Genomic DNA, 13,098 nt, shown 5'->3' on the forward strand with positions numbered 1-13,098 from the left:
TGCCACCAGACAAAACAAAGAACAAGCAAGCATCCTCCTCTCTGGTTCTTTTCTTTTCACTTACATGCACACACACACACGCACACACGCACACACACACACACACACACACACACACACACACACACACACACACACACACACACACACACACATCTCCTCTTCAGCAGCTAAGCAACAGAACAGCCTGGGTTAATCTTGGGTAACAGCTTCTTGGCCAGGATCAGAGAGCTCCACTAAGACCCAATGAATGCTGACATTGATACAGCACGGTGCCTCCTCACACAGGTAGGGCACACAAGACAGACGCCTTTATAGATGGCGCAGCCTCAGGCAAGGATAAGATTGATTTTTCAGCACGGTATTAGATGAGATTTCCGATGCATACTATAATGAATTAGCATGAATCTGTTCCCCACGAGAGACGCCTACAGAAACAGAGTGAATTGAAATAAATGACTGTCCCAGTGTTTACCACACCATCCCCCCATGTTGCCAGTCAGTTGGCCATCTAAGTGTGACAGGCCCAGTTCAAGCATAGCAGAGATCAGTGTGATGGATGGTCAGTCAGGCAGCTGCTAAAAATCTCCTGATTCACGCCCAGCCTGATGTGCTACTCACTAATCAATTGCATCCCCATAAATCTGCCATCTGCTTTAATGTGACATCATAAGAAAGGGGTGAGAGAGCTCACAGAGCTATGCTCCTTTGACCTCAGCTCTTACAGTATAACGCAATTGACAATGGATGACCATTTACCACTCATATCACCCCCCACGACACACAAACTACCTTTCACCTGCTTCTGAGAATTCGGAGAATATCACCTCGAAAAAGATGAATGCCTCTGCCCGGGCGGGAGTAATGTCAGGAATGAAAAAGGAAGATTCATTAAGCGATCTGCAACTAAGATATTGTAAGACCACGGCAACCCCGTCAAAAGTCTCCGACCGCAGATCTGATGCAAGTTCAATCAAAACGTTTCCACTGGCCGAACTGTGGTCGGATTTTTCTTATTTTAAAGTTAGCGCAGACTGCGGCGGTGAAGATAAAACGTAATATCGGGCTGACAGTCAGTCAAGGTAAATGTTTGACCTTGCCTCTGTCGCTGCTGTTTTAGCAGAAGACACGTTACTTTAAAGATGACACTGATCTACTGTAAAAGGAAACCAACTGTGGTGTTATCATGAATATAGAGCAGGATTCACCCAGGCTGTGATTTATTCTTTTGTTGACATACATTACTAAAGCATTAAGCAAAAATTTAACCTGACAAACCAAAATATCACAGAATTTTAAATCATATATATTAATATTATTGTACAATATGACAATATACTGTAATGTGTTGATATTTAAGGAAAGACCAGTTTTTTCATGGACAATTAAGCTGCTTAATTTGGACCACTTAAGTGTAATTTAGCCTTTGGGATGAGAAAAAAAAAAACAGTCAAAATATATCATGACGTAACAGCAGAACCACCAAAATCCCAGACAATACCTCACATTGCCCAGCTCCACTTGTAGTGACGTAAAAATGCAGATTCAAACTGAGACAGTAACTAGAGCATACAGAGTAGTTATTCTTGACCACCTCTACATTTTCTCCATCAGTGCTGTGTAGTAGATTTGGGCCTCTATGCGTTCCAATGCGTAGCTGCATTATGTATAGTATATCCTGACAGGGTGATATTGTGTTTTATATCTCTAAGGGGCACTGATTTTTGCTGCCTGGGCACATTTTGGTTAACAGTGCAGTTTCAGCTTCCCTTTCTCATGCTGTCACACGGTAACAACAATGGATGAGCTGAAATACTTATATTTGCAATGTAATGCAACACTTCTGAATGTGCAAGAGACACCTGAATGGAGCAGAAGGACATACCCGCTTTCTTTATTTAACCGCTGGGTCATGTATCTTGAGTTTAATAGTGAATGCTTATTATAAATATCACCTTCAGGGGCATCTATCTGCACTCTAAGAAGCCATTATTCTGTATGCCATTTTGGTCAAATTACAATGGAACTGTGTGATGTTAACCTGCGTGATTATAAACACTGACATTAGTTCATTTTTCTTAAGGTAATACTAGTCTACAACTGCCTTTTCATCAAGACAAGAGAATAATTAAACACCATTAGATGCCATCAGTTATTAAAGCTGTGTCTGCACTAGATTATGGCACAAAATACTTGTTTTTGCAATACCCAAATGAGCTTCTATCTTTAGTAACAGTGTCAGTAAAACAGCAGCAATATTCCTTAAAGAAACAATCTGCATGTGCTGCTCTATGGGTTGTCATATAGGAGCCAGATCTTATCTTATCCTAATATCTGATCTGTTCTTGGTCACTGAAATAACATAAAGGATATAAAATTAATCACTTTACATCATTGAATGGAATAAACAAGAAATTTCATCCGCTTATCATAATTGCTCCTTTGTCTCAAGCTAAATTGGGTACATGTTTGTCATGCACATATGTGATGAATCACAGTTGAGCTTTTCAAAAAAGAAAAAAACATTTTTGTCAATATGACAGGCTTTTGCTTGAATCCTGAGAAGCATTCTACTTACAGAAAATTATATACTGCGTTCCCTTTCATTCCACCTACTGTACCACCTGCTGTGAAAATAACTGGCAGTTTCACTGCCCATTATTTCAGATATATAACAATATCAATCAGGCTTTTCAAATCAGTTGACACGGTACATGCTGATTTACCTTTTTTTTTATTTATTTTTTTTATAGAAATGTCCTGAACTTTAATACATGCCTTGGAACCTCCTAACTACTCCAAAAAACAAGTGGCACAATGACCCAGATTGCAGTTTAACCAACAGTGCACTGCTGCTGTCACAGCTCTGACTATAAGGATTTCAGCTATGTGCCTATGTGCCAAATATTCCATTAGAAATAACACGCACAAATAATTAAATAACTCAAAGTCGCCAAAGGTATTGAGAGACAAAGATCTCACCAATGACCTTTTTTTTTGTCTTCACCATCCAGGGACATAATCTCTGTTTGGCTGTGCAGCTGGCATGCAACTGAGTCACACGTCAGCCCTGATTAGAAGCAGCAGTGGTCCGCGGGCCCCATTCCTCTGCCAGAGCCAGGAGTGGAAAAGGCCAGGGCCACCACTTTCAGTCTGTGGATATGACCTTGATGGGGCATGATAGAGAGGAAGCGACACAATTCGAAATGCCACACAATATCTGTAACCTTCCACTTCCCCAGTACGCATGCTGAAGCTACTGAGCTGTGACACACACACACACACACACACACACAATCAGACGCACTCCATGTCAACTCTGCCTGATATTTCAAGCAGCCTCCTCCTTCATGTCATCCAATCAGCCATCTCTTTTTGCATATTGGCTGGTGTTTTGTGTGAGATGTACTAATTCCAAATATCATTTCATTTTTCATATTCAGGAGCAGCTGTGCTAATATGAAAGTCACATAAGTGCAGCTTTAAGAGACAACGGCTTAAAGAATTCCAATTATGAAGCTGAATGTGATATAAAATCTTATTAAGGGCTATAAAATGATTTGTAAGATTATTTTCAAAATTTTCATTAGTAGTATTTTTTAGTTGTTGTAGTAGCAGTGACATAGTTTTTGCTAACTCAGCCAAAGCCAACCTCATTGAAGGCACCAATAGACACAGATATCTTGTGAGTCAGACCATAGCAACACGAGTGTGGTAAAGATGGTTAAAAGAGACTGAGTGGTGAGAAAACAATCTTGGCATTGGTGTATCCAATGTCAAAACAGAGCTGATGAGTGATAAAAATAAACATGTGAATTGTACTGAGCTGCAGACAGAAATGAAACATGACCGGTAAAGCGCAAATAAAACAAAATAAAATGCAGCATTACAAAAAGTCCTCAGCAGCGCATAAGTCCATTGTTTATGTCATGCCATGACTCCCTTGTAGTAAATGTGGATCTCATTTAGGAAACCAAGTGACCTACTAAACAATGCAACGGCATTTAAATGAGCCTGTCAGCTCAACACGGATTTCAACGTGCAGCCAAACAGTATGCAGTAATGAGAGAATGTACAATGGATCTGAGATGCAACACTTGTTGCTGTCCACAAACGAGGTGCTAAAAGATCACGTGCGACAAGAACCAAGCATAGGTGGTCCCTTAATTCATGGGAAGAGTCAATCTGACCTATTTGCGCTCTTGTCTGCTCTGTGAATACACAGATTTCAGTTTCCCCACTCAGAAAACTCAGTAACAAAACATATTGTGTTACAGTTGGAGTAAAATTTGCAAGGCAAATTGGCTTACAAGAGGCACACAAAGGGCAGCAGCATGTGTGAGAGATGTGCAGGGGATGCAGCTCACAATCTTGGGCACCTCCCTTCTTCAACAGTGTAATTATTGTATGAATATCAGGCTGTGAGCTTCTACATCATTACCATTTCAAGCAACAGCACTGAAGGCAGTCCATTAAATAAAACAAACACATCTTTGAATAAAAACACAATATTAAAATTGTATTCTATCCAAGAGCAATGACCATTCATCCACTTACAGCATGCAGTGTGCAACTTCACCAACAGCACATTTGTGTGTGCTTCTCTAAAAGAAGATTCTTTCATTTGAACCAGAACCGCCTCTTCACTGGTCAACCCCGCTTGAACTGGTGCCATTTCATCTGCTGTACAGAGACAGCAGCTTCCCCATGAGGGGGGAAGGGGGTTGTGGATACTGGTGCACGTTTTAAGAAACATTGTCATACCACACAGGTAAAAACGCATTCCCTTCCAGCTTTCGCACAACTTCCTCCCCCTTCCTGCTGATTTGAAAGGATCACATTTAGAGCTGATGCTGAAGCTCCCTTTGTGTTGCAGATGATGTGGCAGCTGCTTGACTCAACTACTGTTTCCCTCTCCGTCCATCTCTCTGTGCTTCCTGTCTTTAAACTGGCCAATCCGTTTCCACAGAGCATGAAATCCCTCTTAATAATAAATAGGCTTCCTCAAGCATTTTAGAGACAGGGCCCATATGCAGCATGACTCAAAAATCACATTAACAACTTGTGTGTGTGTGTGTGTGTGTGTGTGTATATATATATATATGGCCTAGCATGTGGCCTGAGGGGAAATCAAACAAACAATAGGTTATAGCTATAGGTTTCCATATTTGTTCTGTGGCTGCAGCCTTCCTTCCTTCCTTCTTTCTATTCACAGAGAAAAGACACCACTGCATGTGCTGATGTGCTGTAGCCCAACCACAGGACATGTCTTCCGGCACGCAATTAAGCGACATCATCCGCAACCGTGTAGGATTTGGAAAGCATACCTCTCTCCTCCTCCACCCACCTCAACTGACTGTAAACACTCACAACAAAGATGGTTGTATGGAAATCCTGATCCTCTCCGGCTACACAAAGTGGGAAATCTCCAAAAAAAGAAAAAAAAAAGAAAGAAAAAACAAGGCACCTCTGGAGAAGTGTCCAAAAAAAAAAAATTGAGCGGCAGCACCAACATCCACGAATTGGAATAGAAACACTTGGGAACATTGACATTGAAAAAAAAAAGCACACACACAGGCACGGACACAGCTCGGTTTATCCAGTCACCTACTGCAGCACGCTAATAAGCGCCAGGTCGTTTGTGTGTAGGAGGTGCGCGGTGTCATTTACCTGTACATCATCCGGCGATCCGACACATGGATACACACGGCGAAGGATGGAGAGGAGAGGAGAGGAGAGGAGAGGAGAGGGGAGATGGGGAGGGGGGGTTTGCTTGATTATTCCAGCTCAGCAAACAGAAGCACAAAAGAGTAGGAAAGAAAAACAAGAAGAAAAAAATCCCAAATTGTGCACAAAAACAACAACAACAAAAAAAAAAACACGAATGCGGCAGATGAACACGCGACCTCTGTGATGAGAAATCTTGTTTAGATGATGCTGTGTCGACGGAGGCAGGCAGGCAGGCAGGGAAGCCCGGCGCTCCTCACACAGACAAAGATGCTTTCTCTCCTCCGCCGCAACGAGAGCAGCAGCAGCAGCAGCAGCAGAGCCGTCATTCCCTCGACACTTGATGGTAATAGTTTGGTAGGTAGCTTATATGGGCTGAGGGCGCGGTCAGCTGCTGTTGACCAATCCTGCTCCCCAGCAAACTAACAGCAGCGTTGCCATGGTGGAAGAAACGGCGTTTAAACCACATCATCATAACGTGTGCTTCAGAAGTAGGTTTATTTTTTAATTCTCCATCCTCATAAAAAAAAGGGCATTTGCGAATGATGTCTTATTTAACAGCAGGCATGTTAGTGTGGGGGTTGGGGGTTGGGGGGGCACACAGGTTCGAGCTCACCCATCATCATCAACACCCTGCCCCATGCTGCCCAAGTGTCCTCGAGCAAGTGCAAGGCAAGATTCACAAGCTGCCAGGGTGCCTTTCAAAAACCTCTCCGCGCCTCTCCCCGAATGTTCAACCATTGTACAGTGAATGGAAATTTTAACTTGTTTCACAAGGTGTGTCTCCATTAGATCTCATCTGGCTGCCATCTTTGTTTCAACTCAGCAAATCCAACCTCACTCCCTGCTGCTCACATTCACTTCACACAGTGAGAATTTCATCCAGGAAAACTTTCATGGCTCTGGGGAAATGTTTTAGGATGATTTGAATTTTAGATTTTGTCTGATGTTCAGCAGAATCACACCACTTTTACTGGAAAATGTAGAACGTTCTCCAAAATCATGAATGTGGGGGTATCTTTTACTCTAGCATGCCATATACGGGGGGTCACACAGGCTCAAGCATATGTCTCGAGGCTCTGTAGGGATAGTGTTGAATCTTTGTTAATTGTTGACCTCTCTCCTTGAGATACCAAGGTCAGATGATATGACTGTCTCACTCCCTTGACACAACAGTACATGATGATGTTAGTACAAATGATCGTTTATGGACATAGAGTAGTTGTGTCACTGTGATGACATCATATAGATGAGCCAGAGAGTACAGCTTCTTTATAACTGAGGTGACATCATGTCATGACAAGTCTATTGATAAATCCTCCATTCTCCTAAATCAAGCTTCAATAAACCTTTCAGCAGAAGACACCATGGACCATCGATGAAGGAATTCTCCACAACAAGCTGTACTGTGAATTATGTTATTTGGAGCTGGAGACTAACTTGACAAAGTCTGGACCCTTAAGTGCTAAGTATCCCCAGCTCTCTATTATCATAATGACCGGGAAGAGGGGAAAAGGTCGTACTGAGATTAAGACCTGCAGCAGTTGGATTTTGTTCTACTAAAAGCAGTTTCTTAATGGCAGAGTGGGAATGTAAAGTGTAAAAAACAAAGTGTGGCCCTGGAGAACACAGATACTTAAACCTGGTCGCGCTCAGGTTAATCACCAAGTTGTTTTTCTATGTTTAGTTTGGACTCTTAATAGACCCAGCGCCGGTCCTGGCCACATTTGCGCCCTGGGCGAAAGCCCCCGACCGCCCCCCCCGAGGCGAACATTTTCTCGTGCGCCCTAACGGCCGCCCGCCTCCTGGATGTGCTGTGCGCCCCTAGATGCGTGCGCCCCCATCGGTCTGTCCGACGCCCCCCTCTGCCTTGTCAACACCCCGCTCCCGGGGCGCCCGCTCCGCTAACGCTAAAATTACCGAGGTTTTTTGCTTTTTCGGGCGTTCGTGCGCCCCCCACGGAGAATGCGCCCTGGGCGGCCGCCCACATTGCCCATAGCTAGGACCGGCCCTGAATAGACCTCTATCAGTCCTGGGACAACCTCAAAGGACTTCATGTGGTAAAAGATGAAACATTTCATCCATATTGTCTCTCCAGTACTCTTAATACTTTACAATCACTGTCCTATATAATATCTCTGCTACTGTATACAGGGCTGCTGGTGTATAGGATATGCTGTGAATATTAGACTTATCAGTGACACCTGACATCCTCACAAACCTCTAAAAGCTTGCTAAGGTGAACCGGTTTGAGTCTAAGTCTTCCTTGGAGCAGAGATAAAATCAAAGCAATCCTGAATCCGGGGATGATGTATGAATAATGTATGTTATAAAATGTTTTTTCCTGCAAAACAATCCAAGCTGACTGAGGGAATGGGGTTGAATACTTTTACAGCTACATTTCAAAATCCTTACTGCTAAAAATCAACACAAACCAGTGTCTATAATTTAACACGGAGGGGAATTTAGTAGTAGCGAATGTATGTTTTTGAGTAACGCTTCATTGTTTTCATTCCGGTAGTCAGAGAGCTTTATGCGAATTGCTTTATTATAAACGTATGTACATTTTTTTTTTTTCATATTTTGATGCACAAGAGCAAAAAGTGAAATGGCTGAACAACTAAGGATATGTTACCAACCAGCCAACTGACCAACCCAAAGCAATCTCCGGAAGTAAAAGCATGTCTACAAAGCACCACATCTGTCTGCCAGTCACACAGCAGAGACAGTGCACTGAAATCCAAACTCATCAGAGGTCGAGTGGTTATGAATTTCCTGTCTTATCATCATCTTATCTTATGTTCAGCCTCTCTCCTCAGCCTTTTGCATTTCAATATCTGTACTATGATTCTGCCGTGGCTCTCTGTATTACTATTTGGCAGAGCCGAGGCTGCTTGGTATGACTAACAGGGAGTATATTATGTAGTTCCAGTATATTGATTTCTTTAATTACCATTTCAAATGGTTTCTCTTTTGACTAATTGTTATTAAGGTCCATCAGAAAAAAAATCGTGATACACTTTTGATGCAAAGGTTTCTGAGCTGCAGTAAGCTGTCAACAACTTTGTTAATTTAGTCATCACACGAACAGCATGTTGTGGCTACATAGGTGTTAGACACGCTGAGCAAAAGGCAGACATCCTGTGTTAATGGGAGTGTATTTCAGAAGCTTGTGACTCACCATCCCTGCTGTGTTTTTGTTGATTTTCTAAGCAAACAGAATAGGAACAATAAAACTTATTTCCAGGAGACTTCTTGTCATTTACAAGTGAGGCAGTCTCAGTCTTCTCTCACCATCTGTTACCTTATTTTTAGCCATGCTAGCAATGTGGCTGTATGGATGGCTCTGTCAGTATAAGGTCTGTTGGTTGATTGGTTAGCCTCCAGACCGAAAACATCTAAGCAATAATGGATGGAGTGCTATGACATTTTTTTTTAGATATTCATGGTCCTCAGAGGATGAAGCCTAAGGCCGCTTTCAAACAGGATGAGACGCAACGGTGACTCGCTGCAGGGTTGTGCAGCAGGGTGGGTGTCAGGGGGGCTGCTGGGGTTGTGTCTATATGTGTTGAACGTAACAACCTGCAACCTGCATTTTTGCCACAGTGCTGGATCCTGTGTGAATGCAGCCTAATGCCTTTAGCGATCACTGGCATGCCACCATAAGGTTGACATTTTTGGTTTGTGGAGAAATACCCTGACATCTATTGGATGGATTGCCATAACATTTGGTACAGATATTCATGGGGCTCAGAAAATTATATTACTGACTTTAATGTTCACCTTGAGAGAAATATCTCTGTTGGATGAATTGCCAAGAAATTTCATTTTAAACAAAATTTAATCTCATTACTTTTCCCTTTTCTGGATGTCAGAATAAAAATAGTTTGCCCAATGATTGGACTTTTTGAGCTACGAATAAACTAAATGACATTCTCACCAGTCTCACCCAAACATGGATTTTAGAACTAATTGGTAAATGTTAGCATGCTAAGTTAAGGTAGCATTGTCATTATGACAAATCAGCATTCATCTCAATGCACTGCTTTGCATCAGTGCATTGCCACACTTCATATGAGGTCTTTTGCAGTCAGTGAAGCAATGTATTTTTTAACTAAACCTGCAACGCAGAACTATTGTGCAGTAAAGCATCAACAAATGCAAAAAGGAATACAGATTATACAGAAATGTATGTTTCATTTTTAAGTATTAGCGTGTAAGTATCACCTCAACTCGCCCTCCGGTTCTAAGAGTAAAGGAGAAACTATGAAAGCGCAGAAAGCTAGAACCTATGTGTTTTGTTTGTCCCTTCTAGGCTACTGTAGTAACATGTTGGTTCAATATGGCAGACTCCATGGAGCATGTCCCACAGTGTCCTTATAAAGGCTCATTCTAAGGCAACAAAACCATAAAGATTGTTATTTTCAGGTAATCATATCATACTAATGAACATAATTATGAATATTTTATTGGATTTCTGTGACCAGAATTTTACACACAAAATCATAATTACGTTCAGTCACCCAGCTGTTTTTTTCCACGACCCCCACGACACCTTACAAAATAGCTGTGTGTGTGTGTGTGTTTTAGTGACCCGTCTAAAGCAATTATTGATTTTTGTCCTGGTCTAAGGCAGATTGAAGCTCTGTGGCCTCCATGAGGAAATCGAGGTGCTCATCTGTTGTGCAGAGAAATACATATCCACAAATGTAATAAAATATTAAGCAACATCCGTATTATGAGAAACCCCTCAGGACGTGGGTAAAGCATGCATGTTATTGAATGTGCTTTCTCGGATTTAGCAGCAAACTGCACGCAAGTCTTTTGATCTGAAGAACACCTGTCTCCCAGCTCAGAACATTCCTGTATTTGTGCAGTTCTACACGCTCTGTTGTGCAGTTCCAGCAGTTTGCTCAGTACAATTAAGCAGTTAATATTCAAAACAAACCAGATAACATACACTCAGCAAACGTGTGCTGCAAGTAAACAAGGTCTCAGTCAGACCCGACTGACTAAATCTAAACTGTGTGTTCTGTAAATTGCTGTACATAGTGCGTAATACTGATTAATGGGTGAACATGGATGAAATATTGATCAGCAATCAGTTATGTATTACCTATCTTTATAATCTAGGTGTGATATTTTCAGTGTCATTTGTTTGTCTGTCAGCTGGAAGTCTTGGTGGGCATTTGTACAGCGTGGGTCAAGGAAGAAACCATTCAACTTCGGATTTATCTGAGCCATGTATCATGCACGTGTCAGCCATTTTGCCTACCAAAAATCCACCAATGAACTGACTTTCATCTGAGTCTTAAGTGGTGAAGATGGTAGTCCATTTGATATTTATTGGCAACAGTTTTAAAACATGATTTTATCCAGCTCGTCAACATTCCAGAGTCCAGAGTGAGGACCTTCATGTCTCGACCAGTTCCACACATCTCTCCAGTGACTGACCCCATATAAGCTAGGTACATTCTCCAATCCCCTTCATGGCACCACCATCCCTGCAGCAAGTATAGACACCCCAAGCTCTCAATAATTCCTTTTGTAATCACTGCTAGACACGACAGCAAACTTATGGTGTGAACTTTAATCATTTCAGATCTCTGTGTACACATAAACCACCATCTGCTAATCTACCTCTTCAGAGGACTTTGCCGGTGACCCTGAGTCTGGCACTTTCGATTGTTGGATCTCTTTTAAACGAGACATTTCTTATTAACAGCCTGATTTTAGATAATAATATGGACCGCACGTTTTAAACTGAGACTGGGTTTAATGCACATGGATTAGCCTCTGCCTTGAAGCCTTATCTCCAAATTACCAGTTTTCGTATTCATCCAGGAAAGATGAATGGTGTGGTAGTACAGCATCCATCCTCTCAGCATCACCTGGTCTTAAAGACATACATTTGATGAATACACATCTTTTGAATATCACTCCATTATTTCTAGCAGCTCCCTCCCCTGCTGTGTATGATAGCTTACAGACCACCCGATGCTCTCCTATTATTTCACATTTTTCAGAACTGCTCTCAATCATCCTCACAAAGCACGTCAGAATTCTTATTTAACCTGTGTATGAATTCATAAATTTCATGAATTTCACCCAACATGGTCCTCAACCTACTCACAACAAAGGCCACATTTTAGACCTTGCAATAACCCACATCCTGCCTGCCAATATCTCTTTAGTTGTTATGCAACAGGATATTCCAGATCAAACTGTAAAGAAGCTCTCTCTCACTACTGAAGTGGTTGCAATCTTTATTGATCTCTTAGGTGACGCTCCTGCAGAAATTTTACCCTCCCGTTGTGTTTTTTTTTCTTCTTTTTTTTGTAGATTTTTTAAAACAGTAAACCAACATCAACCCTTGGCCCACAGTTGCCCCTCTAAATTTGACAAAATATCTGTAGCTGCACCTGCATGATCATGATTATGATGCCTAGAAGTATGCTCCAATTTTTTTTTTCTTTTTGATGATTTGAAGATTTACTAACATTGTGAACTATTCACTACAGATAGGGATTTTTGCCTCGCCTTAAGACTGGAATGAGGTCTACTAGTGTTAACTCAACTGGTCTGGCTGGCTTTGTCTGCTTCAGTGGAAGCAGGTCCAGAATCTGCTGACACTTCTGACCTTTATGCACATCACAGTGCTGTAAACAACATTTCTCCTCATACTCTGTAAGAATGTTCTTACTATTTCCTCATGATTTACTCTGTGGACTTCATGAACTAGCAGTGTGGATATCCATGCCTTGCAGTTTTCTCCATACATGGCCAGTCTGTTAGGGGCACTCTCGAGAAAAGTGAAATCAACCTTGGCAGCAAGGACAGATCTCTGAGTACACCTTCACATTCTCACAAAACTCCACTCAGAAATGCTGCCGCTTTCTGTGGACTGGAGCTCATTTAAGTTGGACTGAGGAGTGAAAAACTGTCCAGTGGTTTGATGAGTTCACATTTGAAATTGTATGGAAGTCATGGACATGTTACATTACCATGCAACTTTTGGTCCATGCTTAGCTTCAACATTAACATTACCTGAGAGCCACACCCTGAGGACATAAACCTGGTTTATATTAAAAATGTAAGCCGATGTTAAGTAGCTGCAGTTGCACTGCAGGGTTTGGGAAGCCTCCAGTGGTGCACCTACTTTAATATAATTAATAATTAATAATTGACAGCATATGGGCTTCAGTGAGTGTTTAGGTTTACAGACCAGTATAAATGTTGCTTGTGTGTTCACTGGAACTACTGGTCTACAGAGAATCTGCTGAAGCTTTCACAGTCAGTGTTACTGACCTTTATATGTTAACCTGTACATTGTGTAGACACATACCATGACATATGTACATGTAATGTTTG

At 41.8% G+C, this 13,098-nt stretch overlaps 1 protein-coding gene across 10 annotated transcripts in view; it reads right to left on the bottom strand.

The window, feature by feature from the left end:
* LOC104925370 (neurexin-2-like) overlaps window positions 1–13,098 on the bottom strand; it is a 151,382-nt gene that overhangs the window by 124,673 nt on the left and 13,611 nt on the right. For 8 of the 10 annotated variants that reach the window (XM_027273353.1, XM_027273352.1, XM_019253159.2 and 5 more), the window contains exon 1: window positions 5,671–6,128. The exons of 1 other annotated variant lie outside the window; for it this stretch is intronic. The gene's annotated coding sequence lies outside the window, so the exon portion shown is untranslated. Of the gene's footprint in view, window positions 1–5,370; window positions 5,607–5,670; window positions 6,129–13,098 lie in introns of those variants that run through there. One more of the 10 variants, XM_019253157.2, reaches the window with a different exon arrangement.

The sequence above is a fragment of the Larimichthys crocea genome, chromosome XXII, assembly GCF_000972845.2.
Source record: "Larimichthys crocea isolate SSNF chromosome XXII, L_crocea_2.0, whole genome shotgun sequence".
Lineage (NCBI taxonomy): Eukaryota > Metazoa > Chordata > Actinopteri > Sciaenidae > Larimichthys > Larimichthys crocea.